This window comes from Nicotiana tomentosiformis, chromosome 4 (assembly GCF_000390325.3).
Source record: "Nicotiana tomentosiformis chromosome 4, ASM39032v3, whole genome shotgun sequence".
NCBI classification, from domain to species: domain Eukaryota; kingdom Viridiplantae; phylum Streptophyta; class Magnoliopsida; order Solanales; family Solanaceae; genus Nicotiana; species Nicotiana tomentosiformis.
Genome location: NC_090815.1, coordinates 66513876 through 66529627, shown reverse-complemented (window position 1 = coordinate 66529627; position 15752 = coordinate 66513876). Strand labels below are relative to the sequence as shown.

General features: G+C 39.3%; 1 non-coding gene across 1 annotated transcript; it reads right to left on the bottom strand.

The window, feature by feature from the left end:
- Positions 1-3459: 3459 nt before the first annotated feature.
- On the bottom strand, positions 3460-3564 carry LOC117281391 (small nucleolar RNA R71). Its single transcript, XR_004512016.1, has one exon. It is a non-coding gene; the product is annotated as a small nucleolar RNA R71 (small nucleolar RNA).
- Between the last annotated feature and the right edge of the window lie 12188 nt (positions 3565-15752).

Below are 15752 nucleotides of genomic sequence, written 5' to 3'. Positions count from 1 at the left end.
ATACCTTCTCAGTTGACTAAGAATACTCCCCTAACATTCCATAGAATATTTACTTTTTTATTTGAAACCTTTTGGCGTTATGTCATTATCTTTAGGTTAGGCTTAATACCCTTATATCATTTCATAAACATTTACATCTAACCTTTGAGAGTCATAAATTCACATTTGAGTTCTTGGAAGGCCTTAACATCATGTTCATTTACATTTGAAAACATGAAGCATTTATAGTATTTTTTTCGTGTGAAATGCAGCATATGAATCTATAAATCTTGTAGAGAATACATGGATAGCAAATAAGTATTTTTCACCCACATCTATATGCTAACAATTTGAAAACTATTAAGTCATGAGGTCATGTGTAGAGATCATGGAATATTTTGAAAAATGATTCTATGGGAATGAATTTAGCCAAACATTTATCAATTGCGTTTCTTAATGGTACTAAAATGTTCAACCACTCTTACAACTTCAATCTACAATAATATAAGTCCATTGGACCAATATTAGTAAGATTACCCATAATCTAGGTCACTTACGCATTTTATCGAGCATGTACTATAATGTTTACAACCTTCTTCAATAGTATGTTCTTGCCCAACCAACTTTTTGTCATGCCAACAAATAGACTACAACCGCTATTGGGCTACTACAAACCTCCATTAAAGCATGTACCATCAAGAATAGCTCCCAATCATCCAATTTCATCAATTAAACCTTTTCTCATTTTCTACAACATCCACCAATTAAGGTTGAAAGCTTAAGGCTTCTAATCACCATCCCATAAATTCTAACACTTATTTCATACGCATATATTCATTAAAAATCCAAGCATATAAGTTCAGAGGTGTAGAAGTACCATTAGAAGAAATCCTAGAAAAATTCATCACTTGATCTCTTAAGATAGTTCTTGAAAAATCTAGGTGTTCCATGTGTAGAAGATGTTAATTTTGTGTAAGAATGTAGAGTTTTGACACAAGATCCATGGAAAATTCTTACATTTGATGAGGGAGAGGTTGGGAATGTACAGAGTGGAGAGAGCATCTTTAAAATTTACCTAAGTTAATTGGTGGAAATGAACCGCCGAAATACCTTTAAAAGGATTTAGGGTTGGCTCGTCTACCCTTCTCTTATCATGAGGACGCCTAATGATCCCTCGGCTGGCAGACTCATGTTGCAAGACCTAGAGACGAGCCCTCCCTTAACCTATTTTTCTTGTTCCCACAATGAGGCTCGTGATGGCCATGAGTTACTGCCTCCCACATAGGCTGGAGGTCATGTATCATCCCCAGCGCTCACGATGCAAGCCCTAGACGAGCCTCCCTCGAATTACCTTTTTATTATGTGGTTCTCTAGATCGATTCCCTTGGGTTCCCGGATACGCTTCCAAATTATCATGTGAATGTGAAAACACAATCGTATGATGACATCCTCGTCCATTGTTATGTGTGGGACATAAAATGATAACCAAGAAACTCATGGGTACACTTTAAGGCCTTATACTTAAAGAAAGTCTTAAGGGGCCGAACAATTAGTTATGAGATATCTTTTTCAAAACTTCGTCACTACATCGTTGGGTTAGTGATATTTAGGTTAAAGTATATATATTTATATGTATATCGCCTAATGTTTTACTCGTATTTCGTAGATTTTGGATGTAAAATGTATTAATTTATATTAATTCGTTGTGTTTTTATGTGTAGGAATCATCCGGAAGCAATTGGGGGAGAAAGGTGTGAGATTAGAGCCAAAACGGAGGAAAAATGAAAAATGTGATTTCCAGTGCCACAGGCAACGCCCCACGCCACCTGTGATGATGTGGATAGAATTCTCAGCAAGCCAGCGCCCCACGCTTTCCTGGTCACGCCCCACGCTTTCCTGGACACTGGTGACCGGAATGTCTCTAACTTTTTCCGTGACAAAGTTATTTCGGCCCTAGACCTACCCAACGCGTATAAAAGCAAGACTCAGCCTATTTTTTGAGGGACGACGCCACTTTAAAGGAAGAATACACACGAGAAACATCGAGGAGCCAGGATATCTTTGTTTTCTTCATCTTTTCTTAGTATTTTCAATTGTCTAACACTTATGAAATTGTTTGATAATATCATGAGTGGCTAAAATCCATAGTTCTGGGATTGTGATTTAGACATGAATATTGTTGTTTAACGTTGGCTTAACCTTAATTATAATTCACCAGTATATGGTTGTTTCTTCAATTCTGTGATTAATTGCTTAATTGTCTGGCCAGCAGTTAGGTTCTATTTACTATCTATGTTATGCTACTGAAAGCCATATTTAGATTAGAGAAGAATTGGATAGAGCACGATCTTAACTCTGGGGGAGGGGGGCGGATTTGTGGTTAGGATAGGAATATACCTATTTACCGTGCTTAATTTAATATCGTAATCTTAATGCGTTCTTAATAGATTGATTTCATAGGAATATAGGCGTTAATCTATTTTGAATAGGCGAGTAGTACTTCGGGAGAAGACTACGAGAGAAATTGTTCGATTAATTAGCAACCATGAGTGAATTGTATGAAAGGGAGAGTTAACTAGAACACAATAAGATTGGTGAATCGATCACAACCCTGAAATATTTGTCTCTACTGAATACACAATAGTCATTTTCCTGCTTGATAATTTAGTTACTAGTTAGAATTATTATTTAGTATAATTACACTTTTGAACCTATATTGGCTCGGCTGAATAACAATCTTGGTGAATTTTGTGGGTAGTTAATACAAGTCTCTTTGGGTTCGCCACCCAACTTATCATTTTATTGCTTATACGACCACGTATACTTGTGTGTGCGTTTGGGAGCAAATATTTTTTGGCGCCATTGTCGAGGACTTGAATATTGACTACTTTCTAGTTAGAGCTATAATTGTTTATTTTGTCAAGTCTAACGTTACTTCATTGTTTCTCTGCTCTTAGGAACCTTGATTGAATGCAAAAGGTCAGAAGCCAGGACAAACTTCAAGGCTTTGACCCCGAACCTGGGAGAATATTTCATAGGAAGTTGATGTAAGCAAGGGACACAAATAATCTTCAGGAACTTGTTCAATTTCCTGTGAACATGGCAGAGAAGCAACATATGGTTGTTCAGGAGGTGGCGATGCCCAGCATTGCTAATGTCACCTCCAGTATTGTGAAGCCCAGAATCACTGGGCACTTTGAGCTGAAACATAGAATGATCCAACTACTTTATGCAAATGGGCAGTTTATGGGTCTTCCACATGAGGATCCACAACAGCATATCCTGAACTTCTTAGAGATCAGTGATACTTACATCACTAACGGAGTCACTCCATACTACGTGAGGCTCACACTTTTAACATTCTCTCTGTTGGGTGAAGCAAAGCGATGGCTGAAGGCAGAACCAGCTAATACTATTACATCATGGAATGATCTAGCAAGGAAAGTTTTGGCAAGGTTCTTCCCTTCAGGCAAAACTGCAAAGATCAGAAGTGAGATAGTCGCCTTTAAACAGAAAGCTGGGGAGTCTTTATACTCAGATTGGGAGATGTTCAAGGGGCTGCTCAAAGACTGTCCTCATCACAATAAGACAAAGAAAGTGTTAACTCACATTTTCATAGAAGGGCTACACCCAGAGACAAAGATTGTGGTAGATGCTACAGCTGGAGGTCAAGTGTTGGAAAAAAGCTTTGATGATATGAACAAATTCTCCAAAAGCAATCCTGATTGGCAAGGAGAGATGGGCAGACACACAGTGCAAATATTTACAGGGGTTCCCGAGTTAGATGTCGTCTCTGCATTATCAGAGTAGATTTCCACATTGACTAACCAGGTCAATCAGTTGACCTTTGTTATTAACAAGCAACAAGCACAGCCAGTGCAACAGGTTCAATTGTTTTGTGAAGTATGCGGAGAGAGTCATACGAGCGACATATGCCTAGTTAATCCATAGTCTATCTATTTTATGGGTAATGAAAATAGGGGCAAAACAACAGTATGGGAACACTTACAATCCTAACTAGAGGAACCACCCAAACTTCTCTTGGGGTGGAAACCAAGGGGCTCAGAATCCGTAAAGGCCACAAGCACCTCAACAACAATATAGACCAGTTGGAGCAAATGATGAAAAAATTTATAGCTGACCAGCAGGCCCAAACAGCAGAGATGATGAAGAAAGTAATGGCTGACCAGCAGGCCCAAGCAGTAACAATGAGAAATTTGGAGCGACAAATGGGACAACTTGTTAGTGCACAAAATACTCAACAAGTTGGAGCTCTTCCAAGCGACACTGAGACTAATACTAAGGCATCGATTAATGTTGTTTCATTGAGCAATGGGAGACCGTTAATGAGAAGCAGGCCACAATAGAGGCAGAATTAGAAAAATTAAAGGAGTATGAGAAGCCAGCTGAAGAGGTGGTGGCTACGCAACCCCCACCATTAGTTGCAAGGCCACCACCTCCGTTCCCTCGAGGATTGAAGAAAGTGAAGGATAATACCGCATATAAAAAATTTCTTGATATTTTGAAGCAGGTGCAAATCAATATTCCACTGGTAGACATCTTGCAAGAAGTGCCCAAATATGCTAAATACATCAAGGACATCATGGAAAATAAACGGAGGTTGACCAAATTCGAGACTGTGGCACTCACTGAATGTAGCTCAAGAATTCAAAGCAAGCTACCTCAGTAATTGTAGGATCCGGGTAGTTCCACTATCCAAATCTCTATTGGTAAGCATGTAGTCAAGCGAGCATTGTGTGATCTTGGAGCAAGCATCAATTTGATGCCACTATATTTGTTCCGACAGCTGGGGTTAGGTGAGCCGCTCCCAACAACGGTAATCTTACCGTTGGCTGATTGCTCCCTTGCTCATCTTGAAGGAGTGAATTAAGATTGTTAGTTTAAGTGGGTTCTTTCATATTCCCTGCCGATTTCATTATCTTGGACTACGAGCCTGATCAGGATGTCCCATTTATTTTGGGGCGTCCATTCTTAGCCACGGGCTGAGCTATTATTGATGTATACGAAGGAAAGATGACAATGAGAGTAGATGATCGAGTGGAGGTATTCAATGTGTATAAATTACTCAGATTGCCAACCCACTATGAAGAGCTATCCATGATTTCTGTGGTGGAAATCGCTGCTACGTCATTAGTGCCTTATATGAGCCCCATAGATCCTCTTGAACGAGCTTTGATTGGGGATGAAAAAGACAGTGAAGACGAGATGATAGGAGAAATTGAGCAAGTACAAGACATGTATGTCCATGGGTTTGGGAAATTTGAGGAGATGGACAGGCGTGTCACTCTAACCCCTCCTAAGCCATCTATTGAAGAAACTCCACGGCTAGAACTTAAGACCCTTCTAGCGCATTTGCGCTATGCTTATTTTGGGAACTCTGAGACATTGCGAGTGATTATCTCATCCATCTTGACTTATGTACAAGAAGAAAAATTGCTTAGAGTACTTCGTGATCATAAAAAGGCTATAGGGTGGATAATTTCTGACATCAAGGGAATCAGTCCATCATTTTTCATGCATAAAATCTTTTTGGAAGATGGACACCGCCCTAGTGTTGAGCAGCAAAGGAGATTAAATACCATTATGAAAGAAGTCGTTAAGAACAAAGTAATTAAGTGGCTCGATGCAGGTATCATCTTTCTTATCTCTGACAGCAACTGGGTAAGCCCAGTGCAATGCGTGCCTAAAAAGGGGGATGACTGTGGTAGAGAATGAGAAAAATGATCTAATTCCTACTCACACCGTGACAGGGTGGAGAGTTTGCATTGATTACAGAAGGCTCAACAAAGAAACCCGCAAGGACCACTTCCCACTTCCATTCATTGACCAAATGTTGGACAGATTAGCGGGGCATGAATATTATTTCTTCCTTGATGGTTATTCGGGGTACAACTAGATTGTCATATGCCCATAGGAACAGGAGAGGGCCACTTTTACTTGTCCTTATGGTACTTTCGCCTTCAAGCGAGTGTCGTTTGGTCTTTGTAATGCACCGGCCACTTTCCATATATGCATGATGGCTATTTTTACCGATATGGTGGAAATATTTGTGAAAGTTTTTATGGATGATTTTTCATTCCCTGGGTCTTCTTATGATGACTATTTGAAGAATTTGAGCAAGGTGTTAGCCCGTTGTGAAGAAAAAACTCTAGTGTTGAATTGGAAAAAGTGTTATTTTATGGTGCAAGAAGGCATAGTGTTAGGTCACAGAGTGTCAAGAAGCGGCATTGAAGTTGATAAGGCGAAGGTGGAGGCAGTTGAAAAATTACCTCTACCCATTTATGTGAAGGGTGTTCGAAGTTTTTTGGGACACGCGGGATTCTATCGACGCTTTATTAAGGATTTTTCAAAAATTGCTACTCCTTTGTGCAGGTTACTTGAAAAGGATGCAACTTTAAATTTTGATGACGCCTGCCTGAAGGCGTTTGAATAGCTCAAAAAGAAGTTGGTGGCTGCCCCCATTATTGCAGCACCTGATTAGTCCTTACCATATGAACTTTTGTGTGATGCAAATGACCATGCTACTGGGGCAGTGCTAGGCCAAAGGAAGGACAAGATGTTTTATTCTATCTACTATGCGAGTAAGACTCTTGATGATCCACAACTGAATTACACTACCACTGAAAAGGAGTTGTTGGACGTTGTGTGGGCCTTTGAGAAATTTTGGGAATACTTGATGGGAACAAAAGTCATAGTCCATACTAATCATGCAGCAATCAGGTATCTATTTACAAAAAAAAAAAGAATCCAAGGCTAGATTACCGTGTTGGATTTTGTTGTTGCAGGAATTTGATGTAGAAATATGAGATCGAAATGGCATAGAGAACCAAATAGCTGACCATCTATCAAGGTTGGAGATCCATGACCATGTGGAGGAGGGTGGACAAATTAAAGAGGCATTTCCTGATGAGCAACATTTTATTATCACCCAAGACCCTCCCACATTGTACACGGAGTATGTGAATTATCTTGTGAGTGGTGTACTTTCTCCTGAAATTGAATCTGAAGCTAGAAAGAGGTTTCTACATGATGTGAACTTCTACTACTGGGATGAGCCATATCAGTTGATGAGGATATGAATTCCAGAAAAGGAGGCAGAATTAGTGTTCAGAATTAGTGTTGTATGATTGTCATGCATCACCTTATGGGAGCCATCATTGGGGCGATAAGACAGCTGCAAAGGTATTACAATCTGGGTTTTTTTGGCCAACATTATTCAAGGATGCCCATGCATTTGTTAAGAAGTGTGACCACTGTCAAAGAACGGGATCAATCACAAAGAGGCATGAGATGCCTTTGAATAACATCCCGGAGGACGAGATTTTTGATGTATGGGGGGATAGATTTTATGGGACCATTCCCATTGTCCATAGAAAACAAATACATCTTGCGAGGAGTTGACTGTGTCAAAATTGGTAAAGGCGATCGCATTGCCAACAAATGATGCTATGGTGGTAACTGTGTTTGTGAAAAAGAATATATTTTTGAGGTTTGGGACTCCACGGGCCTTGATTAGTTATGAAAAGACACATTTTTGTAATCGGTTGTTGAATAACCTTCTAGCTAAATATGGAGTCCACCATAGAGTTGCCACTACATATCATCCGCAAACAAGTAGACAAGATGAGGTGTCTAACAGAGAAATAAAGCAAATATTAGAGAAGACGGTGAGTGGGAATAGGAAGGTTGGGCTGCAAAGTTAGATGATGCCTTGTGGGCATATAGAACTACATACAAAACACCAATTGGGGCGTCGCCGTATAAGCTTGTTTATGGGAACGCATGTCACTTGCCTGTTGAACTTGAACACAAGGCATACTGGGGCATTAAGAAGTTGAATATGGACCTTGAGGGCACAGGCGAGAAGAGACTCTTGCAGTTAAATGAGTTAGACGAGTTCAGGTTGCACTCTTACGAAAATGCTAAGCTTTACAAAGAGAAAATGAAAAGATGGCATGACAAGCATATCAAACCACGTCACCTCGAACCAGGCCAACAAGTATAATTGTTCCATTATAGGCTCAAGTTGTTTCCTGGGAAGTTAAAATCGAGATGGTCAGGCCCATTTGAGGTGGTGAGAGTCGCTCCTTATGGTGCAATTAAGCTACGCGTTTTAAATGGTGAAAGAAATTTTTTAGTGAATGGACATAGAGACAAGCACTATTGGGGAGGAATAATTGATCGTGAGAAGACCAAAGTAGTACTCGCTGATGAGTAAGCGATATCATGCGTCGTGCCGCGAGTTAAATCAGACACTTATTTTGAGGCAACCCAATTTTTATTGCTTTCATAGCTTAGTTTTTAAATAATTTTTTTAGTTAGAGTAGACAACAGTTTGCATTTTCTTTGTAGATATAGAATTTATAGGTTGAATGGTGTGGGCCATGTAAATTGGATATATATAGGGCTCGGGGGATCGGGATATTATTTAAAAAAATAAAAATAAAAATAAACTATTTCGCGAATCAGCGCACAGGCCAGCGAACCACGCTGCCTGGGACGCCCTTTACAGATTGTCGAAACTCCCCAACACCAGGCCTAGCGTGTGGCGCTGGGCTGGGGGGTGAACAGGTAAGTTTTTTTTTTTCATTTTTTTTTTGTTTTGTTTTTATTTATTAGACTAATACCCATACCCATTAACACAACCCACTAACCCAACCCATATACCCATCTATACTAACATTATAACCCACCTTATAACCCATACACATACACATCTTAAATTAAAACACAACTCCAAAACCTTAACTCTATTTCTCTCTCTCATCTCACCGTAAATCTCTCCCTCTCTCAAGCTTTTGCCGCGACCCTTCTCCTTCCTCTCTCAAAAATTTCTCCATCTTCTCTTTTGCTCTCATCCTAAATTCTATAGGTATATTTTCTTCTTCTCTTTTTGTTCTTTTAATAGGTAGATGAAAATAAACATCCCACCTTCCAAATACCCTAATCCCCAAATTTTGCACCTAAGTTGCTTCTTAAGACTTGTTCTATGGTGGGTAGTCCGAATGTGAGACGAAATTAGTTGTGGTTGTATTGTATGTGGAGTAGTAAACTAGAATTCCCTTTACTTTGTTGAAATTTGGGAGGTCCACCATGTTCCACTATTGTTAAACTAAAGTGCACATACTTCATGCCCACAAGGTGTTTACTAAAATGGTTGAATGAATATTTTGTGCACCGGTGAAGTCTGAGTAATCAAGTGTAGTTGTATATGATATTGGGCTAAGTGTGGGGTGTGTGGGGATGATTTTACATACTTGACAGTTTGGTTTTAATGAACACATGTTGCCCACACCATGTATCCTGTATTATGTATGTATATGGTAGCACTTTGTAGGATTAGCTAATTTAGTGTAGTAGTTGTAAAAATTAAGTACCATATGCCACTTGCTTGCATTGAGGTTAATTTATTTCGCCATGATCAATCACTTGTTTGTGTGGCGTAGTTAGTGCCTTTTAGCTATTGTGTGGCATGGGGAAGTCTTAAGTACCCATTGCCTTATGGTGCAACACTTGTGAATATTATACATTGAGCTTTCGATTTTAAGTGTGGGGTCATTTTTGACTCGCGCGACAACCTTAGGCAAATTTCTTGATTCGTTCTTACATTCATGCTTATTTGTGTTGCAGGTTGTTATGGCTCGTGAAATGCAAACAAAGGCAAGGCAATAGGAAAGTCCTCCACCACTGCCCCCGCGCCCAAAAAGCGCAAGCAAGGAGAAGGATCCTCGAGTCAAGCTAAGGGGAACAAGTTGCCAAGGGATCACAACAGGAACCATTGAAACCGAGGACGCGTTTGAAAATAACTAGTGATGTTGTTATCGCATGGCATAGGGACTTCATTCCATATGGGCGGTACGTCTCCGAGATGGAGATTAATATGAAAACTTTAGAAAGGGACTTCTCGGACGTGCTTGGCCGGTTGCGAGCACTGAACATGGACAAACTCATATAATGGCCAGGCCATGCAAATTTGAGCATGGTGCGGGAACTGTATGCCAACTGGAATGCGGACTTGTTCATGTCACATGTTTGTGGAATAGACGTCCCACTGAATAGGCGGTCCTTGTGTGAATTTTTGGGGGTTGAGAACTCTGACCCGAGGAGGCTAAAGAAATTTGTCAAAATCCCATGCTACACGGTGATACGTCACACTCTTTGTGGCATCGATTCAAATGCCAAGTGGGCCAGAAAGCAAGGTGATATCCATCTTCAGATGGTTCGTTCTAATTTTAACAAAACCACGAAAGTGTGGCAGAATTTCGTGCAGGCTCGACTCATGTGAGTTGAACGCAACAGTGAATGCACTCGATCTCGAGTATGTGTGATATTCTTTTTGATGACTTGGAGACCCATTAATGTGGGTGAGATCATACTGGGGGATATAGCCCGCACATGATTTGGGCGGCAGGTTAAGAGGTTTTTCTTCGGCAACTTGCACATGCAATATATGCTCTCCTGGAAGGTGCCGGAATACCCAGGGTATGATAAGGTGGTCAAAGGATCCTAAAGGGTTGTTGGAGGATATGTCTAAGCTCACTTTGGCAACACGGAATGAAAGAGATGAGAACTTCAACAGGTAACACTATAACTCTTTAGATGTACTCATGAGCAGGATGGGTGTATCCGAAGAGGAGCGTATGCATTTACGCAAATATTTGTCGAGTTATTCCAAAGAGATGTTGGGGATTGTATCTGACAGCCCCGTTCACTCATCGGAGGACGCAAACACTTACAAAGGATCCGACATGGAGGATGCGATTGGTGATGATGTCACGGGGCCCATGGCTTTGGTGCCTCTAGGACCTGATGATGATGTACACGGAGCTGCGGATGGTGGGGAAGAGGAGGAGGACTTTGACTGATATGGAGTTTTCTTTTCACCCTACTTTGCTTTACATTTTTACATGCATCGGGGACTATGCATATGCTAAGTGTGGGGTGGGAGAACTACTACTTATGATGTACTTTGTATAAATTGTATCAATTAATTTCTTTTATTAGTTTTTACTTAGTCTAGTTTTTAGTCTAGTTTGTTTTAATAAAAAGAAAAAAGGAAAAAAAATACAAAAATGCAAAAAGAAAAAATATTTAGAAAAAGCTCGGACTTTTCCCGACGATGGATCTGTTGGACAATTTTCTTAAGGCATAAAGTCTGATTAAAAACACCAAAATATTTAGGCGTTTCTTGCTTGAGCATAGATATGCTTGTCCCTTGAAAATAAAATTTTCCGTTGCTAGCCCCTTTGAGCCTATAAAGCTTTCCTTTGGCACCCACATTACAAGCCGTGCCCATATTTTGTTCTTAATTGAGATTGTTGAACCTTTACCTCCTAAGGCACATAGTCGCTAAAAGAAATAAGGTGAGAGATTGTGGAGTAGCTTTCAAGTGGAACCATGGAAGGGCCCTTTAGTACAATAAAGTTGAGAAAACGGTCACTAGCCGATGAACCTTAATGTATGAAGTGTGTGTAGAAAAGAAAAGAAAAAAAAAAGAAAAAAATTCAAGAAAACAATGGTAGTCAAATAATGTAGAAAAACACACATATCCTAATCCTACTAATTCGTGCTAGTGGAAATATAGAGGTGCTTAATTGAAAAGAGGGCTATGTTATATATGGTGTATGACGAGTGAATTGGTTGAGAAGAAGATGTGCTCGATATTTGAGTGTAGTGTATTAAAGTGCTTAGGAGGGTGAGTCACTATTCCTAAAGGTATCTTACCCGTCCCTTAGCTTACATTACAACCTTAAAGTCCTAATTGATCCTAGATTTGGCTAGCTTAGATGAGTAGAGATATACACTACGGGCAAGCTTATGGTACGACAATGGGATGCACATGAATTTTGTTCAACTGTGTGATGTCCTTAAATTATGTTCAAAGGCATACTCGAATGTGTGGACTATTCTATATTCACTCTTTTGTTTGTTGGTGAGGGCACACGATCTCAGGAAGGATTGGTAATGTTATAAACTCTCTTGTTGGGTGAGTGCGCGAGTGGGGTGCTTAGTCGTGATGAGTCGGCTCTTGAGGTAGAGTGGTTACGGATAGGTTGTTTGAATTGCAATGGATATATTTGGGCATGTTTAAAACGGGGAGAATGTGAATTTTGTATGTTCATGCTTGATTGCCGGTATCGATAATAGTCAAGGGTAGGGTGTATGGTTAAAAATTGAAGTGATCTTCTATAGTTGAGATTTGTATGTAGTTGGGGTATATTTGATAGTCCCATTTCTCGAGGACAAGCAAGATTCTAAGTGTGGAGTGTTGATAATTAGCTTAAAGTATATATATTTATATGTATATCACCTCTTGGTTTACTCGTATTTTGTGGATTTCGGATGTAAAATATATTGATTTATATTAATTAGTTGTGTTTTTATGTCTAGGAATGATCCGGAAGCAATTGGGGGGGCAAAAGGTGCGAGATTAGAGCCAAAACGGAGGAACAATGGAAAATATGATTTCCAGCGCCACGGGCAGCGCCCCACGCCACCTGTGGCGCTGTGGACAGAATTCTCAGCAAGAGAGCGCCAGGGCCAACACCCCACGCTGCCCTGGACGCTGGTGACGGAAATGTATCCAACTTTGCCCCGGACAAGTTTATTTCAGCCCTAGACCTACCCAATGTGTATAAAAGAAAGACTAAGCCTATTTTTGGAGGGACGACGCCACTCTGAAGGAAGAATACACAGGAAAAACATCGAGGAGAGAGGATATCTCAGTTTTCTTCATCTTTTCTTAGTATTTTCAATTATCCAACACTTACGAAATTGTTTGATACTATCATGAGTAGCTAAAACCCATAGTTCTGGGATTGTGATTTAGCCATGAATATTGTTGTTTAACGTTAACTTAACCTTATTTATAATTCACCAGTATATGGTTGTTTCTTCAATTCTATGATTAATTGCTTAATTGCCTGGCCAGCAGTTAGGTTTTACTTACTATATATGCTATTCTTGGGAAAGCCATGTTTAGATTAGAGAAGAATTGAAGAGAGCACGATCTTAACTCTGAGGGGGCAGATTTGTGGTTAGGATAGGAATATACCTAGTCACCGTGTTTAATTAAATATCGTAGTCTTAATGCGTTCTTAATAGATTGATTTCATCGGAATATAAATGTTAATCTATTTTGAATAGACGAGTAGTACTTCGGGAGAAGATTACAAGAGCAATTGTTCGATAGAAGTTAAACCGCTATGCTTTACTCTATGAAACGCATCTTAGAGTTCAGATTTTAACTACGAGAGTTACAATAGGAAAGAAAATCATCAAACTGCTTGAAAAAATTCAATCATATTTATGTTGGCCAAAAGTGTTGAACTATAATATTGCTCATTACTATTGTTGTTACTGCCTCCGGAAGGTCTGCTCCCGGAACCAAGACTTTTATTGTTTTATCTTGAATTCAAGGTTAAGTCTTACATTCTTGTCCAATATATTTGTCATTTTAAGATCAAATCAATTCCTTGTTTATAAACCACGTATAAATTCAATTGTACCATTTTACGGGTAAACATATATGAGGCCAAAAAGTCTTTGACCTATAATAACAAAGTGTTGGTGTTATTATTAAATAGAAACACTTTAACATGCGTCCACTAATCTAATACTAGTTGTCAAACGATATCTCTATGAATTAAATAAATAGAAAGGAAATCCAAGGGTTGTGTAGAAGAAGATTAAGACGCTAGGTGAAAATTCAAAGACAGGATATACATATGTTAATTCAGAAAAAAGTGAGTCCGTCTAAAGAGGACAAAAGACAAACCAAATTGGATATAAAAAATAAACAAGAGGAGTATATACGAAACAGAGCCATAATTGAGTATATACGTCACGAATTACACCGCAAAGTGGGAATGTCACGAAACAGAAAAAGCAAAGTGGAGTATATACGACGTGCAGGACTTTCCAATAATTGAGCCATAATTACACCTAAAAGTCGCACTTATATTAAAAGTAAGAAAATTGTTAATTAATTCCCAAATTTTTATCTATTCTCTCTCTCTATATGCGAGAAACATAATGTTGACATGCAATAAAGTGTATGTGCATCATCAAAAACAAGAAAATGTAGTGAGATATAGTTCTTGATATTTAAAACATGCACAAACATTTGATATTATTCATGAACATAGGATTATGTTTTTGCAGAGAAGAATTCAAAAGTATTTCCAGCTTGAATTTTCAACCTAGGGTTTTATTAATTGGTATAAAAGGAGGAAAAAAAATTGAAAGAACCTCTTTCTTACACAGTTTTGCTTGCAAGAAAAGATTCAAATTAAAATAGAGGACGGGGAACCATCTTTTTTGCTTCACTTTCCCCGCATTGATTTTTCTTTATTTTCCAGAGATAGCTATGTATATCATCCATGTTTTAATGGATTCATTCAGCAACCAGAAACTGAATATAATACTGAGAAAGAGCCAGATTGGAAAGGATGACAAAAATAAAAGGGAGACAGGATAAAAAGCTTGCACTACTCTTGCAGAAGCCTATGAATTATTAATGCATGGATTACTTTATAAAGAAGTATGACTTTGTTTGACAAAGAAATTTCAATGTGTTTAACTTTAAAAAAAAAACGGTTAACAATTAAATTTGTAAGTGATTTTAAGTATAGCTGAATTAATTAGATACAAACGATAAATTGCGTTAGATTAAACATACAAAGATATAGTAAATTCAAACCACGCGAGGAGGATGATTCCAACCTTGATGAAATATTCACCCTCGATCCGGATTCTCAATGGCTACCACTGATGAACGAGAATAAGAGCTATGAATGACAGTGAAAATAATTGTATATTATTTTGGGATGCATGTTACAACGTGTTTAATGAACAATCCGACTCCCCTTTATATAGTAGGAGAGTTATACCCTAAGTACAATTCTATAGAAAGTAAAAAACTCTCGTTTAACTGATTACTGGATTCCCGTCGGTACATGCCGAGATGTGCCGTGATACGTAGTTGGTTGCGGATATACTTGGGGGGGGGAGGGGGGAGGGCGTAGTGCCCCCGGTGCCTGACTCGATGAGTCCCCTACCTCGATTCTGGTTCCTTGTCATCGCGTCCCTTACTCGACTTATTTTATCAGGAACCGAGCTGGCGTATGGGTTCGGTTTCACCCGTATACAGATAGTCCCCTCATTTCTCGGAAAGTAAGTTTTACGGAAACGACGAGAAACGACATGAGTTCTTCGATCTCTTCTTCAACACACTGCGACACGAAATGACAGAGAAACCAAAGTGTCCCGTCAGTCGTGTCATTATGACCTCAAATGCATGACAACCGTCGGTTAGCTACCCCTAGATGCGAAGCGTCGTGATAACCCTATAAATATCGCCTCCTTAGTTCATTTTTCACTTTTCGTCCAAACTTCTACCCTCTTGTCTTCAGGATTTCATTACCCTTTTTTATACTCTAGCATTTTTACCTCCATTACTCAAGATTTCTCAGTACGTTGCAGAATTTTTACTCATCCTCTACTCAAGCCAACACATCTGAGCTTTCAACTTTCACCCTTTCTCTATCTTTTTCATGTTTTTCTCAGATAACAATGGCCAAAATATCGAAATCTATTCCTTAAAAGGTCGCTTTTATCCTTAGGAGGTCTGCCGCTAACGTCACTACCGATGAACCGGCTCCTGAATCTCCCTTGAAGATGTTCATTCCTGGGGGTTGTTCGGTCACTGACGACTTCAAGGTTGAGAATCCCTCTTCGGTGCAGGGTCGGCG